At 39.6% G+C, this 20571-nt stretch overlaps 1 long non-coding RNA gene across 1 annotated transcript in view; it reads left to right on the top strand.

The window, feature by feature from the left end:
* LOC109247330 (uncharacterized) overlaps positions 1 to 19085 on the top strand; it is a 44688-nt gene extending 25603 nt beyond the window's left edge. Inside the window, exon 3 of the long non-coding RNA XR_002071697.2 lies at positions 18283 to 19085. This is a non-coding gene — a long non-coding RNA (uncharacterized LOC109247330). The remainder of the gene's footprint in view (positions 1 to 18282) is intronic.
* Positions 19086 to 20571: the final 1486 nt, after the last annotated feature.

Raw genomic sequence — 20571 nt, 5'->3', positions numbered from 1 at the left:
TTGACAGCTATAGTCATTTTTTAATTTTAATTATGATCTTTTGAAATCATTCACATTTGATTAATCTCCAGTAAATTTGAGTTCCACACCCTTGCTCTTCCTAGAATGGGTGCTGTGGGTGGTGAGATCGTGGGAGGCTCAACTTCAGAATGCATTTTTACAAAATTACTATCATCAGTAAGTTCTGGGTCTTACATAAGGTGTGAATGATTGACCTTAAAAATATATCTGCAACTATGATGCTTATGAATATAGTTCTTACTGTTTTTTTGTATAATGGGTGGTAAATGAAAGTTTGGTCATTCGGGTGTCTTTCTTTCTGTAGAACTAGCAAGAATTTCTACCAGCAAGCTATCATTAAGAAAGTCGTTACTAAAGAAAGAAAATCATGGGAGGAGACTCTGAAAGCTACCAGATTTTAACTTTTGGAGAGCAGCAGAAAGCTATTAGTCCTTTTTCTATTTTTCTTCTAATACCAATTAGATTGAAGGGGGGAAGGACAAGGTGGCAGCACTTTGTTAAATGGCGGTGAGGCATGAGGCCATGAGAAGGGTGACGGGTTCCAGGTGAACAAACATCTGGGTCTGTTGGTTTGATCTTTAAGGTATCAGTAAGAAAACAATAAAGAAAAAAAATGGGAGAAAAAAATGGGAAAAAGAAAAAAATGGGAGAAGGCGGACTTGCTGATTTTCCTCCATGGGAGAAAGATGTCTTTTAATTCCGAAATGAAAGTGCATTCTACAAGAAATCTGCTTTGTAAGGGAATTGCCAACAGGTTCTTGAGATTCCACATCATCCTTTCAGGTTACTTGAACGGAGAGAAAACATACATGATCGATATCAACCCCACCTCATTCGCATATTTATTTAACAATATTTCAGCACTCTTGGAGTCATACTGGGCTAGATTATTTATTCAGTTAGTGGTCATAGCGACTCCTCAGTCAGATTTTAAGAAAAGGAGGTTCGACAGAGAAGGAAAAGAAATAAAAGATGCATACCTTTGCACTTTGTGAAATAATATGTGAATTCATCTTTTTGAAACCCCCTTTTCATCCCTGCCTGTTCCCATTGTAAAGCAGAAACAGTAGTTGGAAACTCGAAAGCGGTTTAACATCTGCCACTTCACTTGTAGAATATCTGTTCTCGGGGTGCCTGGGTGGCTCAGTCGGTTAAGCGTCTGACTTTGGCTTGGGTCATGATCTCACAGTTCATGGGTTCGGCCTGCGTGGGGCTCTGTGCTGACAGCTCAGAGCCTGGAGCCTGCTTCGGATTCTGTGTCTCCCTCTCTCTCTGTCCGTCCCCCGCTTGCACTCTGTCTCTCTCTGTCTCTCAAGAGTGAGTAAATAAATGTTTAGACGAAAAAAATTAAAAAAAAAAAAGAATATCTGTTCTCAATCAGTGTGCAATCTATCTAGATCGCCAGGAGAGAGGAAGCCCATGATGCAGGAACTCAAGAACCGACATAGCGTAGAGCCTTTCTTCTGTGGGCCATCTAGTCAAAGGGCTCAGAACAAAGTCAGGAAGAGAGCGTTCCAGGTTTCCATGTGCTCTGAGTGCCTAACAAACAGTCACAGGGAAAAAAAAGTCAGAGATCATTGCCCCTAGGTCAGCAATTTCAAAGTTATCTTCACCCCACTTTGAACTTCTTAGCGACTTTTTTATCCTTTGCCTTCTTCCTCCCCAACAGAGTACTGAGCGTAGCACTCTGCATGCACATCAGCCTCTCAACAGTCATGAGCAGGTTGGAAGTATGTTAAATTTGAAGTAGTGGGGTCTGGAGCGGGGTGGGGGCCACGCAAACGCACCACTGCACCTGCCGTGGGAAGCGTAAGTGATGGAGGTCTCGCTGCCCCCTCCTGAACCCCTGCTTCTGGTGCTAATGCAAGCCCATTTCTTCAAGGGCAGGACTCCTCTCATTGATGACTTTGGCCTGCAGACTCTGCAGGCCCGGCTGAAACCGTGAGAGCTGTGTTGCAGCGTGAGACTCTTCCTACCAACCCTCCTTCCTTTCTCTTTCCTTCTGCAGGAGTCACACCTGCAGGCCATTTGGAAGCCTTCCCCTGCCTCCTCCAGCTTGGCCCCCTCTGCCCCTCACAGGGTTAATCTCTTGCTAGTCTCATACCGTCTTGGCATCTGCTCCTTGGAGGGCCTGAGCAAGCATAAGGAGTAGACTTTCTCCCACGGTTTAGAGCTCTAAATCTGAATGTAAATAAGGCATTAGGGAAAACCAAGGCAGATATCCAAATGCAATTCCAAAATGGGCTTGGCCACCCCCTCTCTCCTTTAATTCTTTTACCACTTCCCAGCCCTGGAGCAGGGATCAGCCAACTTTGTTGTAAAGGGCATTATAGTAAATGCTTTATGCTTACAGATGAGAGGGTCTCTGCACAACTACTCAACTCTGCTACTGTAGTGTCAAAGCCACCAGAGGCAATACATAAAGGCATGGACATGCCTATGTTCCTGTGTTTATTTAAAAAAATAGGTGGCAGGGCATATTTGGCCTGTGGGCCATAGTTTGCCGACCCCTGGTCTTTCAAGTACTCATCAGAGATTTCCTTTGGCTGACCGATTCAGTCATTTATTAAGACCTCTGGACATTGAGAAGATCTTTTAATCTAAAAAGAACAGGAGGCTCTGTGTTCTGCACTGGCATCTGCTTCTTTAGAAATGCCTCACTCTGCAGTCAGCATTCAAGGCTCCCCTCCTCGGGAATCTCGTGATGGCCCCGTGGTGCCCACTCCCCAGCTCTTTTTCATTTTGCTTACAAATTGCAAAGCACTCCACTTCCCCTTCTAGCAAATGAAGCTTTATTTTTGTTGTTGTTGTTGCTGGAAATTTTAAAAACTGAAATATAACAAGAGGATGACTACATCGTATAAAAGCTTCTAGCAACTACAATAGGAGTCACCATGGCAACTCACATTTTTATGGATTAAGGCATTTTGGAGTGAGAGCTGATGAGGAAAAAAAAAAAAAAAGCTGCATTAAGCCAACTGAGGTCCTGACTTTAGCTAGAAAAATACCCCAAAGCTTTCCCAGAGATGTAGGAGTTGGGGAAAAGGAAGCAGAGCTGATAAAACTTAGAGGGGATGAGAACAAACTTAGGTAGGAAGTCAGTCAATCAAACAGCCAAGTAGTGGGGCGCCTGGGTGGCTCAGTAGGTTAAGCCGCCAACTCTTGATTTCAGTTTAGGTCATGGTCTCGCAGTTCGTGAGTTCAAGCCCTGCATTGGGCTCTGCACTTAACAGATTCTGTCTCTTGGGACTGGGATTCTCTCTCTCTCCCTCTATCCGCCCCTCCCTGACTTGCACCATCTTGTCTCTCTCAAAATAAATAAACTTAAAAAAAAAACAAAAACAAAAACAAAAAACAAAAAAACCAGACAAGTACTCTGCAGCTATGGGTGAGACGGGAAGATTTCACCTCACTGAGTATGCTTAATTGGTGGTGAACATGGATATGTTGTGAATAACGTTTACATACTTACTGTTGTTTCATTTCTATCCCTGCTTGGATGGTCTACTTAGATTGGACCATCCTCAAAGGAAGGATTTAGAAAAGGGCACCGGGCCTATGTGGATTGCCTTTGGCACTTGTTCCAAACTCCAAGACGGCATGTAAGAAAATGACCTCCGTTCTTGGATGTGGGGTGGTGGCAACATAAACCTTGGCTCTATCTTCTGAGAGAGATCTGTGACTCAGAATGCATTTCCAAGCCATTCCTCTGTTTCTTGGCATCTCACCCCGATCTTTTGCCCTTCCCTCCTTCTTTGTTCTTGTCGAGGACTAAGGCAGAGTCAAGCCTGCAAAATAAGCCATGGGTGATAAACCTTCCTTTACACAGAGCCTCTTAAAATGATGACAGTGTGCAATACTTTGTAAAAGAAGTTTCATTTATTTATTTTAAGTAATCTCTACACCCATTGTGGGGCTTGAACTCACGACCCCGAGATCAAGAGTTGCATGCTCCACCAACTGAGCCAGCCAGGCGCCCCAACAGTGGATGATACTTTTAAATAAGGGTCTGGTTAAATAAACGTTAAAAAAAAATTAAAAATAAATAAACGTTAAAAAAAAATTAAAAAAAAAAGGGGCGCCTGGGTGGCTTGGTCAGTTAAGCGTCCGACTTCGGCCCAGGTCATGATCTCACGGTCCGTGAGTTTGAGCCCCGCGTCGGGCTCTGTGCTGACAGCTCAGAGCCTGGAGCCTGCTTCCGATTCTGTGTCTCCCTCTCTCTCTGACCCTCCCCCGCTCATGCTCTGTCTCTCTCTGTCTCAAAAATAAATAAACGTTAAAAAAAAAAAAATTAAATAAGCGTCTGGAGTTGCGAGGGTTAGTCATCAAGTTAGTGGTAACATAGTATATAATAAATATAAATCATTAGCAATTACAATAATACTTATAAAGTGATGGACTGAGTATGACCTCAATGACTACTACAGTAATAATGAATGTGTATCATCTCATTCCATTCTCACAGCATCCACTCTAGTTGCCGTTTTACAGATTAGAAAATTTATTCTCAGAGTTTAATTCTGATGAAATGATTTAACTAAGGGCATAAGGCTGATAATTCATGGCATGGACATTGTTGGCCAGTCCGGCTTCCAATGACTAAGACAAGTGGTTAGGCTCAGAATTCTGGAGCCAGATGATCTGGGTTTGAATCTCAATTCCGTGCCTTGCCTGATAAATTACTCAGCTTCTGCATGTCTGCCCCACGTGGTTGCCGGGAGGATTAAATGAGCACTGTTGGGATAATCTTTAGAACCATGTCTGGCATATACTACATCAGTGTTTGTAAAATAGATAAATATACGCTATTGCTTTCAGGAGGTTGAATACATTAGTTGACTTTAGGAAGAGCGCCCGGTCTTTCTGAGCTTCATTTTCTGTGTAACTGCAAAATGGGAATAATAATAATAGTTATGTCATAGCTGCTTACGAAGCTAATTGGACTTAATTTAAAGACCTTACTATAATACCTGGGACTTATTAAAGGCTCTATTCTGGTAGCTCTTTTTTTTTAACTTTTTTTTTTTTTAATGTTTATTTATTTTTGGGAAAGAGAGAGAGACAGAGCATGAGCGGGGCAGGGGCAGAGAGAGAGGGAGACACAGAATCCAAAGCAGGCTCCAGGCTCTGGGCTGTCAGCACAAAGCCCAACGTGGGGCTTGAACTAAACTGCGAGATCCCAAGTCTGACGCTTAACCAACTGAGCTACCCAGGCACCCCCTGGTAGTTTTGTTTGTTTGTTTATTTACTTATTTATTTATTTTTAAATTTACATACAAATTAGTTAGCATATAGTGCAACAATGATTTCAGGAGTAGATTCCTTAATGCCCTTTACCCATTTAGCCCATCTCCCCACCCACAGTCCCTCCAGTAACCCTCTGTTTGTTCTCTAAATTTAAGAGTCTCTTATTTTTGCCCTCCTCCCTGTTTTTATATTATTTTTGCTTCCCTTCCCTTATGTTCATCTATTCTGTGTCTTAAAGTCCTCATATGAGTGAAGTCATATGATATTTGTCTTTCTCTGACTAATTTCGCTTAGCATAATACCCTCCAGTTCTATCCACATACTTGCAAATGGCACCACCTGGTAGTTTTTGAAGTAGTCTGGGTTCCCTAGAAAACAGATCAAATAAGATATACGTGTGTGTATATGCATATATGTATATTACATATATATATTTACTATAAGGAGTTGCCTTATGCAACTATAGAGACTGAGAAGTAAGTCCAACATATGCAGTCAGCTGGCAAACCAAGAGAGCTGAGAGTGTGAATTATAATCTGAGTCCAAAGGCAGAAGGTTTACATCCCCACTCAAAGACATTTAAACAGATAATACCACTGGGGCACCTGAGTGGCTTAGTTGGTTAAGCATCTGAGTCTTGATTTTGGCTCAGGTCATGATCTTACAGTTTGTGGGCTCGAGCTCCATGTGCGGCTCTGTGCTGACAGCTCAGTGCCTGGTTGGGATTCTCTCTCTCCCATTCTGCTCCTCCCCTACTTGCACACTCTTTCTGTCTGTATCTCTCTCTCTCTCTCTCTCTCTCTCTCAAAAAAAAAATGAATAAATAAACTTAAAAAAAAGAAAACATTCCTTCTTATTCAGCCTTTTATTCTATTCAGGCTTTAATGAGCACCACCCATTTTGGGGAGGGTGATCTGCTTTACTCGGTCTGTCCATTCAAATGTGAACTTCATCCAGAAATACACTCAACAGACACACACAGAAGTAATATTTGTAATGGGTTGAATGTTCATGTCCCTCCAAAATTCATTAGTTAAATTTGTAACACCGAACATGATGGTTTGGGAAGTGGGGGCCTTTGGGAGGTGATTAGATCATGAGAGTGGAGTCCTTAATGATGGAATTAGTCCCCTTAGAAAAGAGACCCCAGAGAGAGAGATCCCTTGCCCTTTCCACCATGTGAGTTTACAGCAACAAGATGGCCATATATAGGAAGCAGATCTTTTTTAAAATTTTTTTATTATTTTATTATTTTTTAAATATGAAATTTATTGTCAAATTGGTTTCCACACAACACCCAATGCTCATTCCAACAGGTGCCCTCCTCAATGCCCATCACCCACTTTCCCCTCCCTCCCACCCCCCATCAACCTTCAGTTTATTCTCAGTTTTTAAGAGTCTCTTGTGGTTTGCCTCCTTCCCTCTCTGTAACTTTTTTCCCCCCATTCCCCTCCCCCTGTTCTTCTGTTAAATTTCTCAGGATCCACATAAGAGTGAAAACATATGGTATCTGTCTTTCTCTGTATGACTTATTTCCCTTAGCATAACACTCTCCAGTTCCATCCACATTGCTACAAAAGGCCAGATTTCATTCTTTCTCATTGCCAAGTAGTATTCCATTGTATATATAAACCACAACTTATGAAGCAGATCTTTAACAGATGTTGAATCTGCTGGTGCCTTGATCTTGGACTTCTGGCCTCCAGAACTGTAAGAAATAAATTTCTGTTGTTTACGAGCCCCTCAGTTTATGGTATTTTTGTTATAGCAGTCCAAATGGAAATGGCAATATTTAACCAAATATGTAGGTACTCGATGGCTCAGTCAAGTTGTTATGTAAAATTAAGCATCCATGTTATTATGGTTGTTTTTACCACTGTTGTATTATCTTCTTATGTGGAGGCAAAATCTATGTAAGGACATCAGTTAGACCAACATTGAGCTACAGTCAGTGTAAATGGTTAATATTGAAGATAGTGTGTGTAATATTTAAAATTTCTTAGGAGAACACACATAGTATTGAAAGATTAATAAAAGGCAATTTCAACTATGTTTTAAGGGCAATGCTTTTCATAGAGATGTACCTTGTTCAGACATTAGACAACTACTGTCTTTTGAAAAGACAGTAGCCTCAAAATAGACCAATGTGTAAACATATCAAGACCTTCCTTAAGTGTTGGAATTTTAATGCATCAATTGGACAGCGGGCTTTGTAAGTTGCTAAATTAAGACAGAGTTACTGCAACACAAAACACCTTTGCGTGTGAGGGGAACTTGAGAAATGACACAGGTGGTTTGCTAAAAGATACCCAGTGGAAATTCCCACAACCTCGAGCAAAGGCGAGCAAAGCTGCTAGTGTTGCACTCAGCTCCCCTTACGCCACCATGTGAGTATCAACCTGCAACCTTTGCAACCTGGGAAGACAAGGAACTTGTGACACGATCCCCCCGCCCATCTCTCCAGCTTTCTGTCTGTCTCCTCCCCTTTTGTCTCCTTCACTTATGCTGGATCTTTATTAGGTCTACCAGTTAGCCCTGCTCACCCTTACTTTCAGGCCTGTGCACAAACCACTCCTTTCAGTGGGGGTCATTCTTTCCTCACTCCTGGTTAATTGCCTCTCATCCTTCTGTCTTTTTTAAATGTTTAATTTTTTTTTAATGTTTATTTTTGAGAGAGAGAGAGAGAGAGACAGAGACAGGGTGTGAGTGGGGGAAGGACAGAGAGAGAGGGAGACACAGAATCTGTAGCAGGCTCCAGGCTCTGAGCTGTCAGTACAGAGCCCAATGTGGGGCTTGAACCCACAAACCATGAGATCATGACCTGAGCCGAAGTCGGATGCTTAACCAACTGAGCCAGCCAGGTGCCCCATCTCATCCTTCTGTCTTAGCTGAATTATCATTTCTTCAAAGAGGGTTTCCATGACTTCCCAGATGACATTAGACCCTTCTGAGACATGACCCAAGAGCATATACATTCCCCTCTGATAGCACCATCTCTCATTTAATTATTTTTCTTACTATGTTTTTAGTAACTATAGGTACTAAGATCATGTAAACTCAAACGGGCAGGACCCATTTTTACTCTATCTTCTCAATTCTTACCATAGCTCCTGACACATAGAAAAACATTAAATAACATCTAATTGAATTTAAGATGCATTGATTGTAAGACACATCACTATTTCATATACCCCTAGAGAGAACAAAAAGTCCAATTAACTATGACATGATACATTTTTTTTTATCATTGAGCCCTCTTATTCTATATTTACTAGAGGATATTATTTAGTCTAATTTAGATATAGGTTTTTATCACATATTACATTTATACACATATGAAAAGAAAAAAAGTGAAATAGATTGGTTAGTGCATTTCATAAATTCCTTCATATTCAGAATCTGAGTCTTCTGATTTATTTATTTAAACAGTTAAAAATTATTTTATTTTTTATTTTATTTGAGAGAGCACGAGAGAGCACAAGTGAGGGACAGGGGCAGAGAGAGAGAGAGAGAGAGGGAGAAAGAACCCCAAGCAGGCTTTACTCTCAGCATGGAGTGCAACTCAGGGCTCGATCCCATGGCCCCAGTATCATGACCTGAGCGGAAATCAAGAGTTGGATGCTCAAACAATTGAGCCACCCAGGTGCCCCTGATCTATTTTATTGTATTTTTTATTGTGGAAAAGTATAGAGTAGCCTGTGTGGCTCGGTCAGTTAAGCATCTGACTCTTGATATCATCTCAGGTCATGATCTCACGGTTCATGAGATCAAGCTCCGTTTTGGGCTTTGTGCTGATAGTGCAGAGCCTGCTTGGGATTCTCTTTCTCCCTCTGTCCCTCTATCCCTCTCTCTCTCTCTCTCAATAAATAAATAAACAAACAAATAAATGTGAACCCCTTCCCTGCTCATGCGCGTGATCTCTCTCTCTCAAAATAAATAAATATTAAAAAAGGAGAACACAATACATGACATAAAATTTAATGTTTTAACTATTATTAAGTGGACAGTTCAGTGGCATTAAGTACACTCATAGCGCTGTAAGATTTATTTTTTAACACTTAGTTTAAGTATTCTTTTTTCTTCCTCCCACAAAATATTATCCTCTTTGCCATCAAGAACTTTGGTGACAGCGTATCTTAAAAAGGTGACTCACTATTGTCTCTGCGAATTTCTTACAAATTTCACATCATCCTTCAAGTATTTATGTACACATGCCCACCATGGCTGCAGCTTGGCCAGAGTGATTTTAGGATGTGTCCCGTTTCCAGAGATGTTCAAAGTGAAGAAAAGTAAAACAACAAACATGACACTTGCCAAATAAATACTGCAAACTACAGAAATGCATGTAAGATGGTCTAAACATGTATATATGTAGGTAGGTAGGTAAATAACAATAACAGTTTGTGCTCCGTATGTGTGTGAAAACTGAGAAGTCCACATCTGATTGCTTACAGACAGGCCTCCCTGAGGGCTTTAGAGGTCAAGGTAGTAGAGTTGCATGATGCACACTCTTTTTTTTCCTTCTTCTGCTTCCTGCCTCCCTAGGGTGGGGTGAGAAGAAGGATGGGGCTTTCATTTTTGTAGAGGAAACTTGGCCATCTCTTTCTCGTGAGCTTTCACAGTTTTTTCCTCAGCGTCTTACCCTCTCACTATAACATCCGACTGAATTTATACACAATGACTTAGGGTCTTGATTCTGTTAAGGCTTTAGGACACCATAAATTTCCTCTGGTAAAATCCCTTTATTTTGTAAAAGAGGAAATTTGATATCCATAGAGGTAAGAAGCAGCTTTTTCGTAGTCACATGGAGACAAATATAAAGCAGAGTAAATTGAGTAGACACTCTAGTGAAAGATCATAGGCCAAATTCATGGGAAGCCTAAACTCATGCTATGTTCATCTATAACACATTAGGCTCTTTATGTCCCCTCAAAACTCATATGTTGAAGCTCTAATCCTTAGTACCTCAGAATGTAACTATATTTGGAGATGGGGTCTTTAAAGAAGTAATTATGATTAAATGAGGCTTTAGGTGGACCCTAGTCCAATCTGACTGATATCTTTATAAGAAAAGATTGGGATATACAGAAAGAGACACAAGGGTGAGGCAAGAAGGTGGCCATCTGCAAGCCAGAGAACGAGGGCTCAGAGGAAGTCAACCCTGCCAGCACCTTGATCTTGGATTTCCAGCTTCCAGAACTATGAGAAAAGAATCCCTATTTGAGATATCTTGTATGGCAGCCCTAGCAGACTAATACAACATCTTAATGAGGGAATAGAGGAGGGGATTCCGAAAGATAGTTACAGATGAGGGAGGAGGAGTGCTCTGGAATGTCCTTAATAACTTACAGCAAGATTGGGTTATTAGGATCCCATCCTCCCTCAAACCACCACACTCTTCTTCCCAAGGCTCTAGAGGAAGAAATGGGCCAAAAGCAAGTCTATAACACTTGGTGGTTAAGCACAGCTTGGTGTAGAATGCCATTAGAGAATTCTGGTCTGCTAGGCTGGGGAGCAGGGTGAGGGCTCCTTTCCTGGCAGTGACTTCACACCTGTCTCAGCCAAGAGGAGTGTACACACAAAGGAAAAAAATGATAGTCTTGGTGGTTTCAGGTTTTTATTTCTTCTTAAATCTGAGCAACTTGTGTTTTCCTATAAAGTCACCCATTTTGTCAAGATTTTTAAATTGAGTAGTCCCTAATTGTACAGAGTTTTCTTTTCTAATTGAAATAATATATCTTTTGTAGTTATTATAGACTCTTCATTTCTTGTTTTGTTTGTGTTCTCTCTCTTTTTTCTTTCCCGTGCTTGACTGACTCAAAAGATATTTTAAATCCTTCTGTTGTATTTGGTTCCCTTGGAATCTTCAAAACACTTGCTGCCACATGCTGCCATGGCCTCTTAACCTGTGCTGTCATGTGGGTTTCTCTGTGATATAGACATTATGTTCTTTTCCAGCTTGTCCCTGATTCTTGTGGCAGATCACTTTCAGACTTAGGCTTTTCTTCTGAGTCTTTATTATCATGCTCTGTTCTCCTGTCCCACAAAAATGTATTTAACTTGCTTGTTGTTGCCTCTTCCTTGAACGAAATAGATCTATACCTGGTGTTTATAAACAAATAGTCTACGGATTGCCTTTGATCTCACTCACCAGCCACTTGAGTGTTTTCCTGTTTGTTCCATCTTATGTACATGACAAGAGAGGAGCAGATTGTTGCATGTAGTCTCCATTTCCATTCCTGGAGTTGGACAGCCTTTTACCTAGTGCAACCCTTCTGAAGTTCAACATGTGACAGCCCTTCTTGAACTCCCCCACTCCAACCTCTTTCTGTAATAAATTGAATCAGTGCACTAGATGAAAAAGAGTAGTACTCAGAATATTCTACTTCATCTGGCTCTTTTCGTGCATGTGCTTAAGACCCGTTCCTACTCTCTGACCAGTTATTTTCTGAGTGTTGCATTCTATGTATGGATATATGATGTCCTGGGGGAAGGAGAAGCAAGAAAATATCATCTTGCTTGCCTCAAAAGAATAGAATCCACACAGCAGCAGGATTCATGCTCAGTGTTTTTTTTGTTGGTTCATATCTTCCTTATGAGTCAGATAAATAGAAAACAAAAAGATATTTTCCTTAGCATAACACCCTCCAGTTCTATCCACATTGTTGCAAATGGCAAGATTTCATTCTTTTTCGTTGCCAAGTAGTATTCCATTGTATATATATACGACATCTTTTTTATCCATTCATCAGTTGATGGACATTTGGGCTCCTCCCATAATTTGGCTATTGCTGATAGTGCTGCTATTAACATTAGGGTACATGTGCCCCTATGAATCAGCACTCCTGTATCCTTTGGATAAATTTCTAGGAGTGCTATTGCTGGGTTGTAGGGTAATTCTATTTTTAATTTTTTGAGGAACCTCCACACTGTTTTCCAGAGTGGCTGCACAAGTTTGTATTCCCACCAACAATGCAAAAGGGTTCCTCTTCTCCACATCCTCACCAACACCTGTTGTTTCCTGAGTTGTTAATTTTAACTACTCTGACCAGTGTAAGGTGCTATCTCAATGTGGTTTTGATTTGTATTTCCTTGATGATGAACGATGTTGAGCATCTTTTCATGTGTCTGTTAGCCATTTGGATGTCTTCTTTGGAAAAGTGTCTGTTCATGTCTTCTTCCCATTTCTTCACTGGATTATTTGGTTTTGGGGTGTTGAGTTTGGTAAGTTCTTTATGGATTTTGGATACTAGCCCCTCTATCTGATATGTCATTTGCAAACATCTTCTTCCATTCCATTGGTTGCCTTTTAGTTTTGTTGATTGTTTCCTTTCCTGTGCAGAAGCTTTTTGTCTTGAGACAGATATCATATGTTTTCACTCATGTGGAAGTTGAGAAACTTAACAGAAGACCATGGGTGAAGGGGAAGAAAAAAAAATAGTTATAAACAGAGAGGGTGGCAAATAATAAGAGACTCTTAAATATAGAGAAAAAACTGAGGGTTGATGGGGGTGGGGGGGCAAGGAAAATGGTTGATGGGCATTGAGGAAGGCACTTGTTGGGAGAGCACTGGGTGTTGTATGTAAGTAATGAATCATGGGAATCTACTCCCAAAGCCAAGAGCACACTGTATACACTGTATGTTAGCTAATTTGACAATAAATTATATTGAAAAAAGATTTTTTTCTTTCCACTATCTAACTTTTTCAGAACAACAGATTATGGTGGGATAATAGTTGTATTTCCCAGTTCCATTACATCATTTTAATTCTAGTTTTGGGTAATTGTATGACTTTTCATCCTTATCTGACTTCTAGGTGGCAGTTGGGTTTGTCATTTTGTTTCTGACATATTCACAGTGTCTGGAATACCCTAGGTGCTGAACAAATAATTATCTCATAAATGGATGAATGTCACCATTGTTATATTACTGGGTTATTAGGACAATTAGCTAGAAGAAAATTTTAAACTAAGCTTCACTATTAAGGTTGGTTTCATTGAATTCTAGTGCCAATTTTATTTTCTTCCTACCTTTTAAGATGGCTGTATAAGAGAAGCTAATAATTTGATTTGGAAATTTTGATATGTAAGAAATTATATTAACATAAATATTTTTCCCCCACAAACATGTATTTATTGAGTGCCTATTTAGGTGAGCACTATGTCATGATAGAATTCTTTTCAGATAGGGATTTGGGGGTGGTTAAATAAATAGGAATAACACAGGTTAAATATACAAATCAGTTTTTAGATTAAGAGTAGATCACAATGTATTGTGAGATATAATAGAGTAATGTAAAATGTGCCATGAGGTATAGGAGTGACATTTGAGTTATGTTATGGGGTCTTTAGAGAACATCACGAAGGCTAAGAGTTATGAAGGATGAAGATCTAAGAGGAGGATCCAGAAGGATTACTACCTTCTGGAGAAGGTAGTAATATCCAGAGTTTCGAACAGTCAAGGAGTTACATATGGTTAAACGTGATTGAAAAAAGAGGGTGAAGGATAACTGGAAGGTTTTTGAAGATGCAGCTACCTATGAATCGCTGAGAATAATTTTTCCTAGAATGCATGGATGGTACTAGATTCAGAAGGGCAGTGGACCATAAGTCCGGGTGGTAGTGACTGGGTAAGATATGTGACTGTGAGGCTATGAGAAGTACGTGTGGATAAGAATTACATAAATGGATAAAGCTTCCTTTGAGAAAATGGGTTTAATATAGCATTGTATTAATGGTTCGAAGAGAAAGCGCTGAGAGAATTATTATGTACTTATAGAAGGAGATGTATGTGTGTGTATGTGATCATTTGCACATTTGACCTAGAGTTTGAGCCATGTTGCTGCTTCACTCAACCAGCCTTTCTTTGGTATCTCTTGGAGTCATGGCTTAAAACACTGCCTCAAACCCAAAAGGGGAAAAGTGATAAAGTATAAACTAAGAATGCTGAGAGAATAGAACAAAATGAACTACCAAGGAAATCGCTGGGGAAACATCACCACAGATTTTCAAGGGCTCTGAGTTGATGTCAGAGGTGTGACGTATTGAGGGAATTTATAACCTTAAATAGTAAATACGTAACATCGGAAAACTATTAAGTAAGGGGTATAGAAGAAGAGTAGGTACAGGCAACAAAGATTGAGGATTATGGTGTTAAAATCATGAAGAATGGCATTCACTCTTATTCCAAATGCAGGCCTTATCATCCGTAGACTGTACCAAAACTTTACCACTTTATTCAAAATCAAATTCCACTCCTACCAATGTGGACTTCATTTATTCCATCCCCTACATGTGCCCTTTGGCATATTCTAGGTTTTCTAAACCTTTATTTCTTCACACTCTCATTCAGAAGTGGCATCCACTGCCATGACCTCTACTACAATTTAAATGGTGATTCTCCCCACCACCCCCTACATGCACACAGATAATTTTAAAATAACTTTTCTATTTAAATCAAGAAATATAGTATACTCAAGGACATTGTCGAGATTTTATTTATATAGGTGTTCAACTGTCTTGGTGCAGATATAGAAAATTGCACTATTTTGCCATATCTCTTAGTTATGCAAATTACCTTCCAGCTCAAAGGGACTTTTTATAGTGCTGAGATAGTTCTCTCGAGGATGCTAAGGATTCATCATTATCCCAGTTAGTAGTTATTTGCTGCTGAACATAGTGAAGGGGACCGAGGGTATGATAATCCTCAGAATTTTTCCTTAATGTGATTTCATGTCTGAACTTTTTTCAAGAAAGGCATGCAGGGGCGCCTGGGTGGCGCAGTCGGTTAAGCGTCCGACTTCAGCCAGGTCACGATCTCGCGGTCCGTGAGTTCGAGCCCCGCGTCAGGCTCTGGGCTGATGGCTCGGAGCCTGGAGCCTGTTTCCGATTCTGTGTCTCCCTCTCTCTCTGCCCCTCCCCCGTTCATGCTCTGTCTCTCTCTGTCCCAAAAATAAATAAAAAACGTTGAAAAAAAAAAAAAAATTTAAAAGAAAGGCATGCAATGCATTATAACAACCACTAGGGGCCACTGTGGAAAGGTGCCCTAATTCCGTTGGGGGAGAGGTGTGGGAGAAAATAGGGGGGTGAAGGGTGAGCTGCTTTTTTATTTAAGAAGTACCGTATTTAAGTTTGCTTTAAACATTTAAATGTAATTGAAAAAGAAACAAAAATAACGAGGTAAATCTTTTTGTTACCAAGCATTAAATTAATGAATTAATGTACTGATTTAATTCTGAGTTTCTTGGTAAGTCTGGCAAAATGAAAAATATGTTGACTTCATGTTGTTCTGTTACACAGAACAGCTCATCAGCAGTAACAAACTTCAACGGCACAAAATCAAAACGGCATCCACTGTGTGGGTCTTTATGTAAGGGCTACGGGGTACACATCTCCCAATGTTTTCAATTAGAATTTTGCAGAGATCACGTTTATATTGCTCAAAATGGAGCTTTGTGTATCTATTATCTATAATGACTGAGGAAACAAAAATAAAGAATCCATCCAGGAAGGCATTTCTGCAGGAAATGAACTGGATTCGGGAATATTACTTCCTAATGGTAGCAACGCAGGATTAACTTTCTTAATGCAGGCATTAAGGGAATTTCTAGGGAAATGCCTAGATAAAATGCCCATTATGTTATTTATCCAACATGTGCTTAAATGAGCCATCCACAAATGCTCAGAACTGGCTTTTGGTTTTTATCTGTTGAGAGCCTAAAGTAGAACTACTATCAAATAAATATCATTTATTGGTTGAAATGGAACTCTCATGCTTGACTCTGCTTGACTCTGGAGTTGAGCATTCTAGTGATGCTCACCTCCAAGTGCCTCTGTGACATTCCCTCTCTTGACATGTCACCTGTTGCCATTCAATATTGATCTTCTTTCTGCCTATCCTTTACCTATCCTTTAAATGTTGGTGTTTTTCACTGTTTTATTCTCACTGTGTGAACTCTTCCTGCAACAGTGTATTCACTCTCTTCAACCACCCCGCGTGCGCTGATGATGTCTCAATCCGAATTTCCAGTTGAGATATCTCCCCTGAGATTCAAGCTACTTTTTTTTTTTTTTACATTTTTTAATGTTTATTTATTTTTGAGAGAGAGAGAGAGAGAGAGCGCACAAGCAGGGGAGGGGCAGGGAGACACAGAATCTGAAGCAGGCTCCAGGCTCTGAGCTGGCACGGAGCTGGATGTGGGGCTCGAACCCACGAACCACGAGATCATGACCTGAGCTGAAGTTGGACGCTTAGCCGACTGAGCCACCCAGGCGCCCCTGAGATCCAAGCTTCTAATTCCTACCACATCTTCATGTGGAGGGATATACATATTACAAATAGATATTGTCGGCTCTGCTTCTTCAAGATTAAACTTACCAGATTCACTCTCATGCCTATGTTTCTTCAATGGACACTACTATTTAACCTGTCGTACAAGGGAGCCACCCATCTGAGAATCGTTGAAGGTGTATCTCCTTTACTCACCTTTCCTATCTTCTGTTACAGAATGTTGTCAATTTCCCCACTCTTCTTACTTCACAGTAATTGCTTGTGTCCAGATACTAATAAAATTTAAATACATTTTTAACAAATTCAATAAATTTAATAAAATTTTATTTTAAGAGCAACCCCCCTTCTTCCCCCATACACATACACACAACACTAGAGTGGAACACTTCATAGGATGGATTTTTATCTCATTTTGGCTTCTTTGCACTTATTTCTAGTTTCTAAATATTTATTGAATAGATGCGTAATGGGAAAAAAAAAAGTAATTGAATTATGAATGTCCCTAGCTTTCCCATTAAAAAAAAAATGGGTTAGAGGCTTTGTCGTTTCATTTATTTCTCTTTGCTCAGCTTCTTTGGAGGTTTCCGCCTTTACTAGGAGAGTTCTCTGGGATTTTGTAATAGGGAATTAAGATAGGAGGAAGGAGAGAGGGAAGAGAAGTCTTCAGACAGGGCTTGTGGAAGAATTACACAGAGAAAATTTAGAGGAGATTTGAGAAAGGTAAGTGTATTTTATGAATAAAATGGACACGACAGAAAAGAGAGTTTTCAGAATATGTTATTGTGGTCAGAAAATCTTCCACAAGTGTTGAGAAATACAAGTAGAAGAAAAGAGATATGAAAAATATAATTTGAAATGCTTTTTTGGTTGTCTAATTGTGCATATACCCTGACAAAAGAGTCACAGATTCAATGCAGATACAAATAATTAAATACATAATACATAAATGAGTGAGTGAATGAATGAATGGGTAAGAGCGGTGACCAGCATTGTCATTTGGATGGAGGGTGTTCATATCTGCATAAGAATTCCTGCAGGTTGTCCCTGATAATGGGTTGTAACCGGAGAAAATGTTTCAAGTGTTTAATTATTTTTGAGAGAGAGAGAGAGAGAGGCACAGAGAAGGTCTGAAGTGGGCTCTGTGCTGACAGCAGAGAGCCCCATGCAGGGCTCAAACTCATAAATCACGAGATCATGACCTGAGCTGAAGCCAGATGCTTAACCGACTGAGCCATTCAGGGCTCCCCGTAACCAGAGAATTTTGTGGCATTTGATTTAGAAGAGGCAATTTTGATTTGAAAATTTGCAAGATCATGTGATAATAATTTCATAATAGTAAAGGTGCCTTAACCGAACTATATCCTGGTGGGCCTATTAAAATAAATTTATGTGTGAACATTTGTCAAAGCATTGAATAAATTGGTCTGTTGGAAGAGATTCCTCAATATTTTCGAATTAAATTGTATTTACAAATATAATTATTTCAATTTTAAGCTTTGTGAGTATGTATATGTTCTGTTATGGATAATGCTCAGCGAATATGTGTAGCTATCTTTAATTCACCTCCTCGTTATAAGAGTAAAACTTCAGCAAAGAATGATTGCTCTAGCAGATGCTTCCAGTCACCTGGTAACTATTTCAATGTATGTTGTAGACTGGGGACTTGAAAACCTAAGCTTGATTTTCACATCATTACCAATTGATTTTTTTTTTCTTTTCATCAGCTCATTTGATTTGAAAATAGCCTCAAGGAAGCATGAATAGCATGAGATCAAGCGTCATGAGCGCATCAGATTCACAGGTGGTTCCTCTTTCCAGATTTGCAACATGACTAATGGTGGGGATAGTTGAGAACAGTCCTACCTCTTCCTTAACTATATTCTTAATAATTATCTCACTACTGATACAAAGCAGAAATATCTGCTGAGTTTATGTGTAGGATATTAAATTTAAAAACCTAGTTGAAATCTTTTTGCAAGAAGGAAACTAGAATGAAAATATCTAGCAGGGCAACTGGTTTATAATTGAAGATAGTTTTTCTTCATAAAGATGACACAGAAAACCCTTTATTCTGAAGGATTAGTTGGATAGTTTGACGAACATTTGATTTCATCACTCAGCACTGGTTCTGAACTATTGATATTTTATAGTGTTGCGCTATCTTCCTATCTTTCAGTTTTGGGTATTTGGGTTACTGAATCTCAGGATTGGGATCCCTACACTGTTTGGACCTAGTCTGTATCCATTTAACAGTGACTGTCGAGCATTTGAAATGTGGTGAATCTGCCCTGAGATAGGCTATAAGTGTAAAATGCACACCTCTTTGCAAAGGCTTCATTTGATGGAGCTCCTGGGTGGCTCAGTAGGTTAAGTGTTCGACTCTTAATCTTGGCTCGGGTCATGATCTCATGGTTCGTGAGTTTGAGCCCCTGCTTTGGGCTCTGTACTGACAGCACAGAGCCTGTTTGGGATTCTCTCTCTCTCTCTCTCTCTCTCTCTGTGTTTCCCCTTCTTTTACTCTCGCTCGTACTCTCTCACTCTCTGTTTCTCAAAATAAGTAAATAAATTTAAAAAGTTCATTTGAAAAAAAGGAATGTATTCTTTTGTAGTTTTTAAAAACTATTTTTATTTTTTTATGTGTATGTTGAAATAATGAATTTTTGTCTGTTTCCTTCTCATTTGTGATATGACTGCCAGGAAAATCTAAGTTTTTATGTGGCCCACATATTGTTGTCATAATTGTAGACCTAGTGATATAATTTTCTCAGATATCAGTAAATATGTGAGCTTTAATAATTCTATTAGCTGAAGACATTCTGATAATGTGTCTCCAAATATGTACCTATGAAATTCTTTAAATTTTTTTTTTTCTTATGAAGTTAAGATGTTGAAAAAATAACTTGTTCTTAAGTTTTCGGTGACTGACCGACTTCTCGTTAACATAGCAATAATTTTTGGTAATTCCAGGCAGGGTTGGTAGGGCCATCTAAATTTTCATGTCTTGGGAAAGCAAAAAATGTTAGCTTCTCTGATGGAAATGGCTGTGAACTAAAGTCAGAAGACCTGGATTAAAGCCAAGTCTTACTTGGCCACTTACAAACTGCATGATCTCCAGTAATAAATTATCTTGCTGGGAGCCAACAGTGTGTTTCCATATCTATAAGAAGGGAAAAATTAATAAAGCGGTCCTACCTATCCACAAGGTTATTGTGGCAAATGGAATCATAATGGTTAGAGTGTTCACTAAAATCTTTTGTAAGGTGTTATTACATATATAAAGTGTGATTTTATTATCTTGTGATATATGGACGGTAAAATCATATGTATACTTATTTAAAAATTTTTTAAATGTTTTATTTATTTTTGAGGGAGAGAGAGAGAGAAAGAGAGAGAGAATGGGTGGGGGAGGGGCAGAGAGAGAAGGAGACACAGAATCCGAAGCAGGCTCCAGGCTCTGACCTGTCAGTGCAGAGCCCGACGTGGGGCTTGAACTTGTGAACTGGGAGATCAAGACCTGAGCTGAAGTCGGAAGCTTAACTGACTGAGCCACCCAGGCACCCCAATATATGTATATTTATTTTAATATGTTTTTTGAAGGAGAAAAAAATATAAGTAGTATTTATTTGGTAGAGCTCTTGCAGAGCCTAAACTGATATTAACGCTTATTCTCTGCCCCGGATTCCAGCCAGAGATAATGACCTCAACTATTTCTGTCTTCAGTTCTTCTGGGGCTCATCACTACAATTGTAAATAATAAACTTGCATCTTTTTTCTGTAGACAGTGGCTAATTAAGCCTGGGCTATGAATAAGAATTTAGCTCACTAACACTATCTCCCAAGTTAAATAACCTGTATCATTATTTGATGCTTTCCTTGCTTCTCTTTTTAACCTTAAATGATATAATGAAACCTATTGTTCTTCTTTTCATTAATTTCGACAGCGTCTATGGGTCTCTCCCTATGTACAATACACGCATTAGTGTCCCTATGGCATCTCTCACCTCTCCTCTTTC

This window comes from Panthera pardus, unplaced genomic scaffold (genome assembly GCF_024362965.1).
Source record: "Panthera pardus isolate Hobbes unplaced genomic scaffold, ASM2436296v1 HiC_scaffold_13, whole genome shotgun sequence".
Lineage (NCBI taxonomy): Eukaryota > Metazoa > Chordata > Mammalia > Carnivora > Felidae > Panthera > Panthera pardus.
Note: the sequence above shows the minus strand (reverse complement) of the source record. Positions and strands in the feature narration are given on the sequence as shown.